This window comes from Panthera tigris, chromosome D4 (assembly GCF_018350195.1).
Source record: "Panthera tigris isolate Pti1 chromosome D4, P.tigris_Pti1_mat1.1, whole genome shotgun sequence".
NCBI lineage: Eukaryota > Metazoa > Chordata > Mammalia > Carnivora > Felidae > Panthera > Panthera tigris.
The window spans coordinates 42,341,763-42,356,312 of record NC_056672.1 but is presented as its reverse complement, the minus strand read 5'-3'; the positions used below and the strand labels follow the sequence as shown (position 1 = coordinate 42,356,312).

General features: G+C 42.0%; 1 protein-coding gene across 3 annotated transcripts in view; it reads right to left on the bottom strand.

The window, feature by feature from the left end:
• Positions 1-14,550, bottom strand: part of SH3GL2 (SH3 domain containing GRB2 like 2, endophilin A1) — a 317,554-nt gene that overhangs the window by 81,013 nt on the left and 221,991 nt on the right. The window lies entirely within an intron of this gene.

Below are 14,550 nucleotides of genomic sequence, written 5' to 3'. Positions count from 1 at the left end.
AAATTTGCATTTCAGAAAGATCAAGCTAATAACAAGCAAATAATTAATAGAAGAGAGCAAGATGAAGGGCCAGAAGGCCAACTGGGATACTTGTAAAATTCAAGTATGAATGGGAGAGGAAGGCGAAGATTAGGGCCTGACCACTGGAACTGCTAAGAATGGAATATAAGGAAGGTTTTTATTTATTTATTTATTTATTTATTTATTTATTTTATTTTTATTTTATTTTTTTTTAATATATGAAATTTATTGTCAAATTGGTTTCCATACAACACCCAGTGCTCATCCCAAAAGGTGCCTTCCTCAATACCCATCACCCACCCTCCCCTCCCTCCCACCCCCCATCAACCCTCAGTTTGTTCTCAGTTTTTAACAGTCTCTTGTGCTTTGGCTCTCTCCCACTCTAACCTCTTTTTTTTTTTTTTTTCCTTCCCCTCCCCCATGGGTTTCTGTTAAGTTTCTCAGGATCCACATAAGAGTGAAACCATATGGTATCTGTCTTTCTCTGTATGGCTTATTTCACTTAGCATCACACTCTCCAGTTCCATCCACGTTGCTACAAAAGGCCATATTTCATTCTTTCTCATTGCCACGTAGTATTCCATTGTGTATATAAACCACAATTTCTTTATCCATTCATCAGGTGATGGACATTTAGGCTTAAGGGAGGTTTTTAAAAAACATTTAGAAAGTAGGGGTGCCTGGGTGGCTCCGTCGGTTAAGCGTCCAACTTCGGCTCCAGTCATGATCTCGCGGTTTGTGGGTTCAAGCCCCACGTCAGGCTCTGTGCTGACAGCTCGGGGCCTGGAGCCTGCATTGGATTCTATGTCTCTTGGCCCTCCTCTGCTCATGCTCTCTCTCTCAATAATAAATGTTAAAAAAAAAATTAAAAAAAATATTTAGAAAGTAAAATGGATAAGATATGGTCATTCATGGGGAGAGCTAGAAGATGAGATGAGGGGAGAAGTCAAGAGTGAATCCCAACTTTGGGGCTTGGATAATAAAGTGGGTGCACAGGTCACTCTTTGATATGTAGAATTTGGGAGAAGGAGCACATCAAAGATGGGATGGAAGTGATGAACTCCTCCGGTTTGAGGAAGCAAGTAGAGTCCAGGAAGCCGCTGAATTTTATATGTGGAGCTCAGAAAATGTGGATTTAAGATAAAGATTTTCAACATATTTACATGAACATCATAATTGAAGCCATGGAAATAGAGCTGGTCACTCTTTTCGGAACATATATAGAGCAAGGGAGACAAGAGAAGAGGGTCAGGGCAGGGCCTTGTGATTACCAACATTCCAGGACATATAGGAAGAAAAACCACATTGATTCCAAGAAACAGCAAAGGGAGAAAGCAAAGAGAATGAATGTCACCAAATGGCAAAGAAACTGAAAGATTCCAGAAGGCAACTTCCTATTGCAGAGGACATAAGTAAAATAGGTCAGAAAAGGACACCTTTGGTAACCTTAACCAGAGTGGTTTCGTGGAATGCTGAGTGAAGAAGCCAGAGTCAGCAGAGTGGAAGGGATGAAATGGATGTGATCCAAAGAGACTTTTATTTCAAGAAGATGCCGTGAAAAGAAGGAGAGAGATAGAAGGATGGTTAGGGAAGGCGTGTGGCCAAGGAAGGGAAGCTTTTCAATATGAGGGAGGTGTGAATGTGCGTCCATATTGAGGGGGGAGGAACCAGCAGAGGAGATGCAGCAGAGTTATGAGACAGGGGAATGCAATGATAATTGAAGGGGTGAGGTCCTTGAGGTTTGGGAGGGGGAGGGGAGTTGAGGGGCAGAAATTTTGCAAACCAATTTAGATCATAGTTCCTTCTAAAGCAAATTAACTCTTTGGTGAAAAATGTAATCCCAACCAATATTGGTGCTCCCCCACCTCCCAAAAATCATATAAGGATCCTAGCACAGCATCAAAATATCTGGATGGCCTCTCTGGTTAATGACAGTGGTTAGCAGAGAGCACAGAGATGCTCACTCTTCAGCCCTACGGGGCCCAATCTGCTTTGAAGACAACTCTGAGCCCATAGGCTGGGGGTCAACATCCTTAGATTTATCACAAAGACAAACCAGCATTCCCCACACACTGCCACTGAGTCCCCATTTCTGGTGGGGATTTCCCTCTCCTCTCCATCTCCAGGCTCTTTTAGAAATGATTCTCTTTTCTTTTCTCGTATTTATAGGCTATCCCTTCTCTACCTTCTCTGGGTATCTGCAGAGAACAGGACTTCCTGCAACCTCTGTTTTTCACCTTGCCACAAACCACCTCTGAGGTAAAGGATGATGCAGGTGGGGATAGGTGAGGAGCACAGAACAAGCACAAATTAATATTACAGTAAATTATTCTGTCACAGGGGGTAGAATCCAAAATTCAAGTGCAGAAATGAATCCTTCACAAGAGGAGAAAATCTCTTCACAGGATATTGCTAAGTTGGCAGTTGGCCGTAGGGGGAGGGCAGGAATTTAAGACTTTTCCAGCTTACAGGAGAGACTGTCTATTGAAAGGGATAGAGATGGCATAGTGGAGGGACAGGTATGCTGAGGATTATGGTACAAGTCCAAAACAGCTGGTGTATGGAAGGGGAGAAGGAACACAGAAGTATTGCTGGGCAATGTTAAGTCCTTGGCTGGAGTTAGGAAACACACGTTACTATGGCACACATCCGCATTATCATGCGATTTTCTCCAGCATGGTTGGCAACCTTAGGGCAGGAAAGAAGAAAACACACAGTTGGAAGCATCATGGGATAGGGCAGGATGGGAAGCTGCCAGGGAGATGGCAGGAAGACAAAGGAGACCAGGGTACTGGCTAGAGGCTGGTTAGAGTGAGGGACCATGGAATATAGACAGAGACAGGCTATTGCAGTTTAAGATCTCTGAGACAACACAGTTCTGGGTGGTGGTCATAGAGTAGAAGATCATTGGAGGTGATAATACCAGGGAACCGGGAGCCTAGGAAATAGAACTGGTTATTCATCCTGACAGTGGAGGTAACCAGGATGACAATAAGACAGTGGCAAGGAAGTAAGTCTCTGAGCCACCTCTCAAAGTTATCAGTGAATGAGGTGGGTGGTGAGTGGCAGGAAGGAACAATAAAGATGGGTAGATCCAGACAGCATGAGTCTCAGAGTGAAAGGATTGGTTACCAAAGGATAGAAGTTGTGGTTTGGAAACATCAAAGGAAAACTTGAAGGGCACTGACATTACTCCTCTCAGTAAGCCATTCTCAGCATTGCCTCTTACCCATGGAGTGTCTGCAGATGATTTCAGGATCACACCTCAGAGATTCTGATTGGGACTGTGGTCTAGACTAACACATCATTTTAGATGAGGAAATGAAGATCTAAGAAAAAAGAAGTGACATGCAGGTACAGTCAACCCGACCCCTATCTGGTGGCCTTTCCTTTATGCCTCGCCAATTCTCAGTTTGGGCTCCCCTGGTTTGCAGTTGCCTTAATACTAAGCACAAAAAGAAGAAAAAGAAGGAGAAGGATGAGGAGGAGAAAGAGGAAGAAGGAGAAAGAGGAGGAGGAGGAAGAGGAGGAGGAGGAGACTTCTTTTAACAACCTACTCAGCTACAAATTATTATTACCAATAATAGTATCCTGCCAGAAGCAAGAAGAAGGTTTTCTGGGTTATAAGTTTTGAAAGGGTTTGTGGCATGTAAATTGTCAGTGAGGCCTGAATCTAGAACAGGGGTTCTCTACATGACCCTCTCGGCATCCCTACATAGAGTTTCCAGCCATAGAGGATGTTGAGGATTCTGCCTGGACTAAAGGCAGAGGCAAGACAGGTGCCATTCCTGCTTTTTTCCTGAGGCCCACCCTTATTTTATATGGCTTCTTAAAGATGATGTCTTCTCCTCCCAAACACAGCTCATGTACTGTTACATGGGAGATAAATTCTAAGATGCTAAACAGTCACAAGAACACACAAACAAAAATGCCCTTTAAAAGAGCTGAACTCTGTGGTTCAAAGTCTAACTCTGCTATTCAATGTTGTGTGATCTTAGGGAAATTATTCAATCCCTGAGCCTCAGTTTCCTCATACATAAAATGGGGATTACCACTAGGTCTTACCTCATTAGATCATTGTAAGGGAGTATGTGAAATTATCCAAGTAAAATGCTTAGCACCGTTTCTGGCAACACAACATGCACTCAATTAACTTATTCTCCCTGGTCCTCAGTTTCCTCAGCTGTAAAACAGACATTATTGTGTCACCACCGAATTTGTATGTTGAAATCCTAACTTTCAATGTGATGGTATTAGGAGGTGGGGGCTTTGGGAGGTAACATATCATGAGGGTAGAGCCCTCATGTATGGGATTAGTGCCCTTATAAAAGAGATCCCACAGAGCTCTCTTGCCCCTCCTGCCAAGTGATGACACAGTGACAAGTTGGTTGTCTGTGAACCAGGAAGCAGGCTCCCACCAGACATCAAATCTGCTGGTGCCTTAATCTTAGACTTCTCAGCCTCTATAACTGTGAGAAATAAATGGGGTATTTTTGGTATAGCAACTTGAACTAAGACAGTGATCAGTAACAGTTCTTGAGGGGTGCCTGGCTGGCTCAGTCAGTAGATCATGCGACTCTTGATTTCTGGCTCATGATTTGAAGCCCCACACTGGGGCATGGAGCCTCGAAAGAAAGAAAGAAAGAAAGAAAGAAAGAAAGAAAGAAAGAAAGATAACAGTTCTTACCTTATTGGGTTGTCATGAGGAACTGTGAGAAACCATCTGCATATAATGTTTAGCACTATTCCTGGCACATAATATGCATTTAATTGATGCTATTTATAATTCATTTATCTTCCCACTTGAAATTCTACTCTTACTTATGTTTGTCCAATTGTGTCCTTTTTTGACCCCAAAAGCCCCCTCTCCTCCATAAATTGATGTGAGGTGAAGGTAAGAAAAATTTCTGTGCTCCCTCAGAATTAAAAGCATTGTAGCCAACCTCCTCAATAAAAATTTCATAGGGATATGCTTTCTTGTGACTGTATTAGTAAGAGAGACTTTAAAATATGACATAGCCCCACTAAAGAATTGCATTGCTCTATATTAGTTGGAAAATACAGTATCACACTATCTCAGGGTCTGACCATCAGTTGGATTTAGTCACTCCCCATCCTTACTCTGATGTTGGTGATAGCCCCAAACATGCAACTGTGATTTGACATTTTTACCCAGAAGCCAATTAGCTATGTGAATTAGATGTTCCTTCTGGAGTGTCCACTGTCCCTCATTAGGTCCGAAGAATGAGGTCATTTTTGGAAAGCAAAGCCAATGACTCTCTTCAGATGCATGGACAAGGGCCACTCAAAGTCTTCATGCACATAAATAAATGCTGAGTGCAAGGCCTAGAGTTCCCCTGCTAAAGATTCCAGAACCCTCTAGTTGGCCTGCATTAGAAAGCACATAAAATGCCACATTTTTAAGAGAAAAGGGGAGGTGGTGGTATAAATATTTTATTAAAGGGAAGTCATACTCTTTATACTACTTGAATAGTCTCTAGCAGTGTCCAGGGAAGAGAGAACCTGGTCAGTACAAAGGTGCATTTCAGACCTTCTGGTAGGAATGTTCCCATGGTGGAAATAATTGCATCAGGCCATCAGAATATGGCGAATCTGAGCTTACAATCAACAAAGAGCCGAACTCACATTAAACACGAGATTAAAATTTAGTTTTCTGTACAGTTCACCTACACAAAACCCATCCAGATCGGATGATATGGCCTTTTCAGCCTAAGTGACGGTTTCCCACTAGCTGACATCCCGCATTGCTTGGGTGATTGTTTCATCATTGTTAAATAAATAAATCCTAGCTGCCAATCCTCCTGAGGCCTATTACATAGGGCTGCCCATGTGAGAAACAACTTGCTCATACCAATCAGTGCCTGAAATCTGAAGCATCTGGCCAATGACTTTGATTCTAGGCTTATATTTCAGGGCACAGTTTGATTTCTCTGTTCATTTACCATGTCCTACCAGTTCAGCAGTCCCATAGGCCTCTCACCACACTCCAGCTTCAGCCCTCTTGGAGGATAACTGCCTGCATTTTGATGAAGCCCCTGAGGACTTTCTTGAGATAATTAGGAGACATTCCACAAAACTATGTGAACATGCCCATATTGTCAAACATACCCTCTGTGATGTCAATTTTATGTGTCAACTTGGCTGGGCCACCTGGCATTATTTCTAGGTATGTCTGTGAGGGTGTTTCTGGATGAGGTTGGCATTTGAATCTGTGGATTCCTTACAGTAGCTTGCCCTCCCCGGTGTGGGTGGGCATCATCTAATCCATGGAGAGCCTGAAAGCAGAGGAAGTAGGGTTCATTTCCTTCCTGCCTATCCGCTCAAGCTGGGACTTCAGTCTTTTTCCCTTGGACTCAGATTTATAGCATCAGCTTTCCTGGTTCTCAGGCCTTCAGACTTGGACTGGAAGTACATTACTGACTTTCCTAGGCCTCCAGCTTGCAGACAGCAGCTTGTGGGACTTCTCAGCCTTCATAATCACATGAGCTAATTCTTCATAAAAAAAAAATATCCTTTACATATATGTGTAGATAGAGAGCTTAACAGACAGACAATTGGGTTGTTTCTCTGGAGAACCCTAATATACTCTACAAAATTTCTGTTCCCCTTTAATCTCAAAATCCCATAGCTTTCCCAGGACCTGAGTTCCAGAAGAGCTCTTACTGATATATTAATGACCCTCATGTCTGTCCCTCCCATTCTAGTGTTCTTGAGATCCCACACTGCATTGTCCTCAGTGCATTTATATAAACTGAAGCCTTACTACTATCAGCCACATGAGCCCTAAATATACCCTGAAGTCACACAACATTTTTGGTTCTGGGTAGCTCAATGGGACTGGGAAGACAAAACTGCTACTGGAAGTGGGGTTCCATAGGCTTGCCAAAGGAGGACATCTTACTTAAGGTAGTTGTCCAAAGCAGAAAGAGAAGAGCACATTGAGCCACAATCCTTGAGGTGCAGACAAGAATGCCCACTCTGGATTCTTGGAAAACCCCTCTTCCAGCAAAGCAGAAGAGGTCCCCAGACTATTGCTATGGGTTTTTAAACAAGATGCTTGAAGTATATCGGTCCTTTCCTAGAAACAGGCCACTCATATGCAGTAATGCAAAAAAAAAAAAAAAAAAAAAAAAAAAAGTTAAAATATCCCTTTAGTTAGAAATCCTGCTTGTTTGATTTTTATGTTTTTATAAAAGCACAGGGAGATATCTGCCACAAATGAGGTAAGAGTTGCAATTAGATACCACCATGGGCTTATACTTCTGCCCTGAGGGAAAATAATAAAATGTGTCAGAACATGTCCTCCCTCACCCCAGGGAATACTCACCTGGTGGCCACCCTAGAGACTTGGCTGTGTCTGCAGAGAGAACTCCTCCGTGTCCTCATTCTACCCTAGAGAGCCACCTCAACTCTGGGACAGGACAACTGAGACACCCCGCCCTCAGCAGGAGCTAAAATCAACACAATTAGAATCTGAAGAGTTGCCCTGGCATGGAAGTAATCCTGGAGAGAGTGTAACTTTCAGAATAGTCTCTCAGTATAAGACCCTATATTTCCATTTCCTTGTGATTAAAAGAATCAACATAGGAATTCCAGTATAAATGTAATAGGGTGAGACGTTCCAGGTCTCCTCCAAGATGTCATGCAAAACAAGACTAATGGAAACAACATCAGTATGGGTATTTCCATTTTGAAAAAAAAACTAGGGAGATACATAATCCTTAGCCTCAAAAAAAACAAACAAACAAACAAACAAACAAAAAAACATCTAAAGGCTGTCCAAATCAGGTGCAGAAGCCACTTAGGGAAGAAGCTGGCAGGGGTGGGGGATGCTGAAGGAGCTGCCCCAGGGGCTCACAAGATGTCAGCAGAAATACACTTCCTTTAGGTAAGGGGCTTAATCACTTCACATCCTGTGAATACCTTAAGAATTGCAAGATCTAGGGAGAGAAGATCAGAAAAGGATGGAGCAGAAGCTATGGGGGGGGGGGAGGGTGGCCACTTCAAAATCCTCCTGGCCCTACTTCTTACTCCAGTCAAAGCACAGCATCCATATCCATGCAAGCTTTGACCGTCTTTGCACCAATCGAGTAGATGGAGGTTTGCCTTGGGGTTAAGGGTTAAGACTGCCTCTCACTTCCTGGGAACCCACTTTTGTATTCCACCATGCAAAACCCAGAGATGTGGGGGATAGGAGCCAACAAACTTCTCCCCCTTTTATTCCCCAAATGAGTATTTCGCCTTGGTAGATTTCAGTAGGCTCAAGCACTAGTTGCCAAGCAGGAAGACATCTCAGTAATGTACCTTTGTGTTGGCTTTTTCTGCTTTCCTGTCCTAATTTCCTACATGTTGGAATCACGGTCCTCAAAAAAACAAAAACAACCCCCCCCCCCCAAAAAAAAACCCAAAAAACAAAACACCTAAAAACAAAAAACAAAACCCCCAAAAAACAAAAAACAAACAAAAAAACCCACAAAAAAACAAAAACAAAACCTACCTACATACAAGCCATTGTCTCAGGCTCTGCCTGTTGTTGGTGCCAGGCTAAGAAAGTTAGTACCAGAAATGGCCTTGGAAGCAAAATCTCAGAATGGGATTTTGGAGCTGATCACCCATGAGTCGGAAGGCAAGGGCTCCATTGATGGTGATCATTGAGGGACAAGGCACCACAATGAGTTCTTGCCTGCTGGGGATTGGATTAGGTGCTGGTGGAAGGGGAAGGGTGGCACTTGAGCAGCATAGGGGAGCAGTAATTACGAGGACTGTGACATTCACTGGTTTTGGTAACTGCTTTTGAGTACCCTGAAAAAAGAATGACAGCTACAGGTCAATCAACCATAAACTATGACTGGATAACTGTGATGTGGGCTCCCCAACCAATGTTTTTTGTTAGAAGAGTGGGCCCTCCGTTGTCTTCCTTAAGACCACACATTATTATTTCACTGGGTAGTACTGTGATACCCACAGGGGCCAAAAATGACTCACTCATTAAAAGATCAGGTGTGTAAGCATCATGCCATTGGAAAGAGGAAGACCTTAAGCTCTTTTTATGCATGATGATCAAAAACAACCAGGGAACTTTGTCAGATTTTTAACTGGTTAAAACATAGATGATTTTTTTTTTTTTTTGGCCAGCAGAGGGCAATCTAGGTCCCATGAAACTAATTTGTGGGGGGACAAAAAAAGGGAAAATAGAACATAAAAGACCATATTTAATAACCAGATGGCATCAAAATCTTGGTGATTGCATATGTTAAGGCAGTCAATGCAGGTTTCCTTAGACTCCTGAGCCATTTTCCTCCTCCCATCTCTATTTCCCACTTAATAAATTCAGATCCTTTCATGTTCCTAAAAAAAAAAAAAATCAAGGCAAGAGAAAAGGTGGTTACTGCTAATGTCAAGAATTAACCTGTGCATTCTGCAATACTTTCAACTGACTCTTCATGGAAGTGCTGCACTACAAGGGGAGAGGAGGCTTGTTCCTTCTCTTCCCTTCTTAGCCACCAACCCATGTCTACTAATGAACCTCTTCCATGGCACTCACAAATCTAAGGGTTCCAAGACTGACCCAGAGTTTCTCAGAGTATGGCCCTAAAACTGCCTGCAGAAGAACTATGCGGTGGGGCAGGATGCCAGTTAAGCCTGCGGATACCGGGCCCCACTCTAGACAACTGCAACAGAATCTGGTGTCAGGACCCGACTCCACATTTCAGCGGTACAGAATCTTGGTGATTCTGATATGGACTGACTCGTGACCCACCGATCTAAATAAGAAAAGTGTGAGATATGACATTAACTCAATCCAAGGCAGTTGAGTCTCACTGTAGGCAGACCTCTGACTCCCTCACAAGACATGAAGCATGAAGGACCAGGAAGAAGGTGGTAATTCTAAGTCAGCACAGACACAGACGGAGTGTGTCTTTTCTGTCATCAGCTTGAGGAAACACTGGGACGCTGTGGGTTTGCAACATCACTCTGAGGGTGGAAACACACGCCAAATGTTACCTCAACAATCGATAAATGTGAATGTCCCAAAAAAAAAAATCAAAGAAAAAAATAGAAAAAGTCAGAAAACAGCTGGCTTCGTATTTAAAACATTTTAATGTAGACTAGCACTTCCCAAACTTGCCTGGATCTGAGAATCACTTGGGAAGCTTGCTAAAAATACTGACACAGACACTCTAGGGCATGTCTATGTGGCCACCCTCACACAATTGAAGTGGGACTTCTCAGCTCTGCAGCAAAATGCCTGGATTTCCCAACCATCATTCTCCACAGAGAGTTCTGTTCGGTGTTTGGGCACAAAGAACAATTTCATTGGGGAAAATAACTGATGAATGCATCCACGTTTTGTCCTTACTCTCAATACCAAAGGCAGAGCCGAAATACCAGGAAGCAGCTGACTCTCCATAAGTTCATCTCGTGGAGCAGTAGTACTTCAAGTACAGGCCAGGGACCAGGAATTTACTAGACATGGAAATTCCCAGCCTCCATGGCAGACCTCTGGGGGCGGGGCCCAGGCATTTGTTTTAACAAGCTTCGCGTGATTCTGATACCTGTGAACTTTAGCAGCACCATAGTAGACTGTTTCCTAAACCTTTCTGATGGGAGATACCGAATCAGGCCCCTCTGTGGGCAATGTGATTCTGAGAAGCTGGAAGGAGACCTGGAAGGGGGATTTGTGTAGGGACCCTCAGGCCACTCTTATCTTTCAGTTTAGGAGACTCTAGGCACGGTTTGGATTTCTTCACCTCCATGAATTGTGGTAGAGGCAGATGTTTCATGAGATACATGTTAAGAATCACTGGTGGAGCTTCTGCTAAACTCAAGCCCTTTCCTAAACTCTCGTCACTCACCATATTGGGACAGGCGGTAGAGGAGTAAATAACATGTCCTGGCCTCCTGCAGTCGAGTGACTTAAATGGAGAAGGGGTAACTTCCATGAAAACGGCTCTGTGCCCAGGGATGCAGAGTGCTAGTGCTGCAGCTCGGGTCCTTGGCAAAGACCCAGCACCGAGCCCAGGTACAGAGGACTCCAGGAGTACTTTCTAGCAAACCACAAGTGCTTGCTGGAGAAAAGTGAGGCCCAGAATCAGAGCCCCTTCCCCACAGGCAGAACTGAGGGAGCAGTGCCTGCCACTTGTGCTGGGAGCCTGGGCAGCACCCATACTTAACTTGCTTCAGGAAAACAACGGAATGCGATGTTTCTTTTAACAGGCACACATGGAACGATTTTAAGAAAACCAAAACACCAGCAGGGAAATAAAGTGTGAAAAATGTTGCTTTTAAAATGCTGCTTCTACCTTCTGCTTTATCTCCTACATCTCAAATTCTATAAAGCCTTTTATAAGACCTTATAGTCTCTTTATTTCACCCCATCAAGCAGCTCACCATTTCTTTGTCTTGCTAAAATAATCACGTAACATTAGTAAACTTTTTCTTTTATAAGCTCTAAATTCAGGAAACATCAGACCCTACTTTGGATAAACAATCAACCTGTTTACAGAGCTTTCTTCCAGTATATCAATCCTAAAGAGCTATATGTTTAAGGTTTAAAACCTTAGTCTTCAGTCAAAATTATATATATTGAGTTTAGCAGAGTGCTTGCTTTGGAATAATAAATAATGATGGCTCCCATTTCCTCTGCCTTCAATTACAAGCATCATCTTATAAAAGTGTTGAATGTGCCTGATTTCCTGGTGTGAAAAGAAGGATAGGAAATTCAAACACAGCTATAAATACAAACACCAGTTATTGCTTAAAGGGCACTAAAAGCCTGCACTCCCGATAGATCCTGCCAGATGAAGAAAGAAATCTACAGTTTGCCCACCCGGAATATAAAGAAAGAACAATTCCTGATTTTAATGAATGCTGAAAACATTTTTTTTCAGGTGACACACTGAAGTGTATATGAACCCCTTGTTTCTGAGACCACGTCTGCCAGGAGGAAAAAAAAAAAAAAAAGAAGCCAGATTGCAGAGATGCCTCCAAATATCTTTTCATTTTCCAGATATTTAAACTTCATTCTCCACTGTCTACTGTAGACATGTCATTTCTTGTTTGAAGGAAGTTACCTCATTCTTAGTCTTGGGCTAATATCAGCACCTAATCACACAGGGTGATACAAAATAGTCCAGGGTTGGGCGCCTGGGTGGCTCAGTCAGTTGAGCATCCTACTTCGGCTCAGGGCATCATCTCACGGTTTGTGAGTTCTAGCACCGCATCGGGCTCTGTGCTGACAGCTCAGAGCCTGGAGCTTGCTTTTCATTCTGTGTCTCCCTCTCTCTCTGCCCCTCCCCCACTCACACTCTTTCTCTGCCTCTCAAAAATAAACATAATAATAATAATAATAATAATAATAATAATATAGTCCAGGGTTCCTTTCTGAGAAAATGGTACTGTGATCGGTGGTGCTCTCCATTCTTCTGCCTCCGAAGCTAACAACCTGCTCCACTCCTGTCAAGAATCACAGCTCCCGTCTCAAGGGGAAGGCCGCCATGATTTAGGCATACGTGATAGCTAAGTGGCATTCAAAAGCCTCATCTTTAAGTTCTTAGCATTCATTGGGCCCTTTAAAAAATAACCTTGTTCTTTTCTTTGACAGCTCCTTTAATATGGGAGCTCATAACAGGTCCTCAGTAGCTGGGCCTAGGAATTGACAGTGTGGTCACATCTCCATGTAGCCTTGTTAAGTCTTCACCCACCATCACCCAGAGTTATAAGTGGAAGCTTTGGGCTGCCACTCTCTTCAGAAGGACTTAATGCTGAAGTCCTCTAAGTCCTTCCTATGTCATTATTGCCATCCCCATACGATCAGTCTGCATACTAGTTATTAATTTGGTTAATAAGATGGCCTCAAAATATGAGCCTTGAAAGTGCCCCCATAGTTCCATCCAGACCACGAGAAGCTGTCTTGAAAACACAGTCTTGAGATAATCCTGGTTGACTAAGCCCTGGCTCAGCCTTTGCAGAATAGGACTCAGCACGTTCCAGGATATATGTTATAGACCATATGGTCTCAAGAAAATCTCAATTCTTGGTCATGTCATTCTTACTGTCTACTTATTTATAGCAAAGGGAAAATTTTCTCTTTAAGACCCATCAGACCCATAAGAAAAATAAAATGGGACAGTTGCCTCACTGAACTTTTCCTTTCTCATTCCATCTAGTTTAGTTCTGCTTCTGTTTCCACTTCAGTTAGTTTATTCTGTGATTAGTCTTAGAACAAGTGTTTGGGGTAGGTCCAACATCCCCAGTGGTGGTCCACAGAGTTGCCTGCTCATTTCAGTATTTCACTTTTGTAAAAAGACATTTACTATACTCCAATAAAAATAAGGAATTCAGGTGGTTCTGAATCTAGTGAGTATATTATTAATGTTTTCTAAGACTCCCTCAAATATTAAGTTCTTCCTGGAAACTGGGGTCATGATACTTTTGTTTCATTCGATATTGACTCATGAGATTACTCTATTTGGTGCAAGGTCTTGCTATTAGTTTCCATTTGAATGTACAGAACTACGATTACACAGGTATGGTCATATCTGAATGTGTAACATGACAAACAATGGAGTGCTTTACTGGCTCAATATGGTTGAATGCACGTGTCTCTTTCTGGACTCACTGTTCTGTACAGATCATCTTTTTTCCTATCATGGCATCAGTAGCACACTATATTAATTACTGTAACTTTGTTTTATATCTAGGAAGTGTAAGTCTTCCAAATTTGTTGTTGATCTTCAAGAAGAAATATCTCTTTGCATTTCCACATAAATTTTATGTTTGTCAATTTTCACACATTAAAAAAAAAAACAAAAACAAAAACAAATTTCTTGAGATTGTAGTTGAAACCACCCTAAATGCATGTCAATTTAGGGAGAAATGACATCTTCACAATGCTGAGTTTTCCAACCTAGAAACACAGAGTATCTCTTCACTTTTTAAGGTTTTTATTTTTCCACAAGCATGTTTCATAATTTTCTGTACAGAGATCTTGTATAATTCTTGGTAGATTTATATCTATGGATTTGACTTTTTGCAAATGATTTTTTAAATTCCTTTTTTCTAATTGATTACTGGTATATAGAAATAAAGTGATTTTTTTAAGATTGATGTTATATTCAGTAACTCTATTAAATTAACTATTAATTCTAACAGTTTACCTGTGATTTTTCTGTATTTTCTCCATTCATGTCACAGGTAACTGTTTTTAAAACCGTTTTTAAAAAATTATTTGTGGGTGGGAGGGGGCTAGATGGGTGATGGGTATAAGGAGGGCACTTGTGATGAGCTATCGTATGTAAGTGAAGAATCACTGAATTCTACTGCTGAAATTAATATTTCACTGTATGGTAAACTTTAAACTAAAAAAATAGTTAAACCCACAGAAGTTAATAAATAAAGGCCTTAACCACAAGAAAAAAGAGATTCTTTCTCTCTCTGCCCCTCTACTCCACTTGCGCTCTAAAAACAAACAAATAAAAGAAAAAAAAAAGAATTGATCTGTAATAC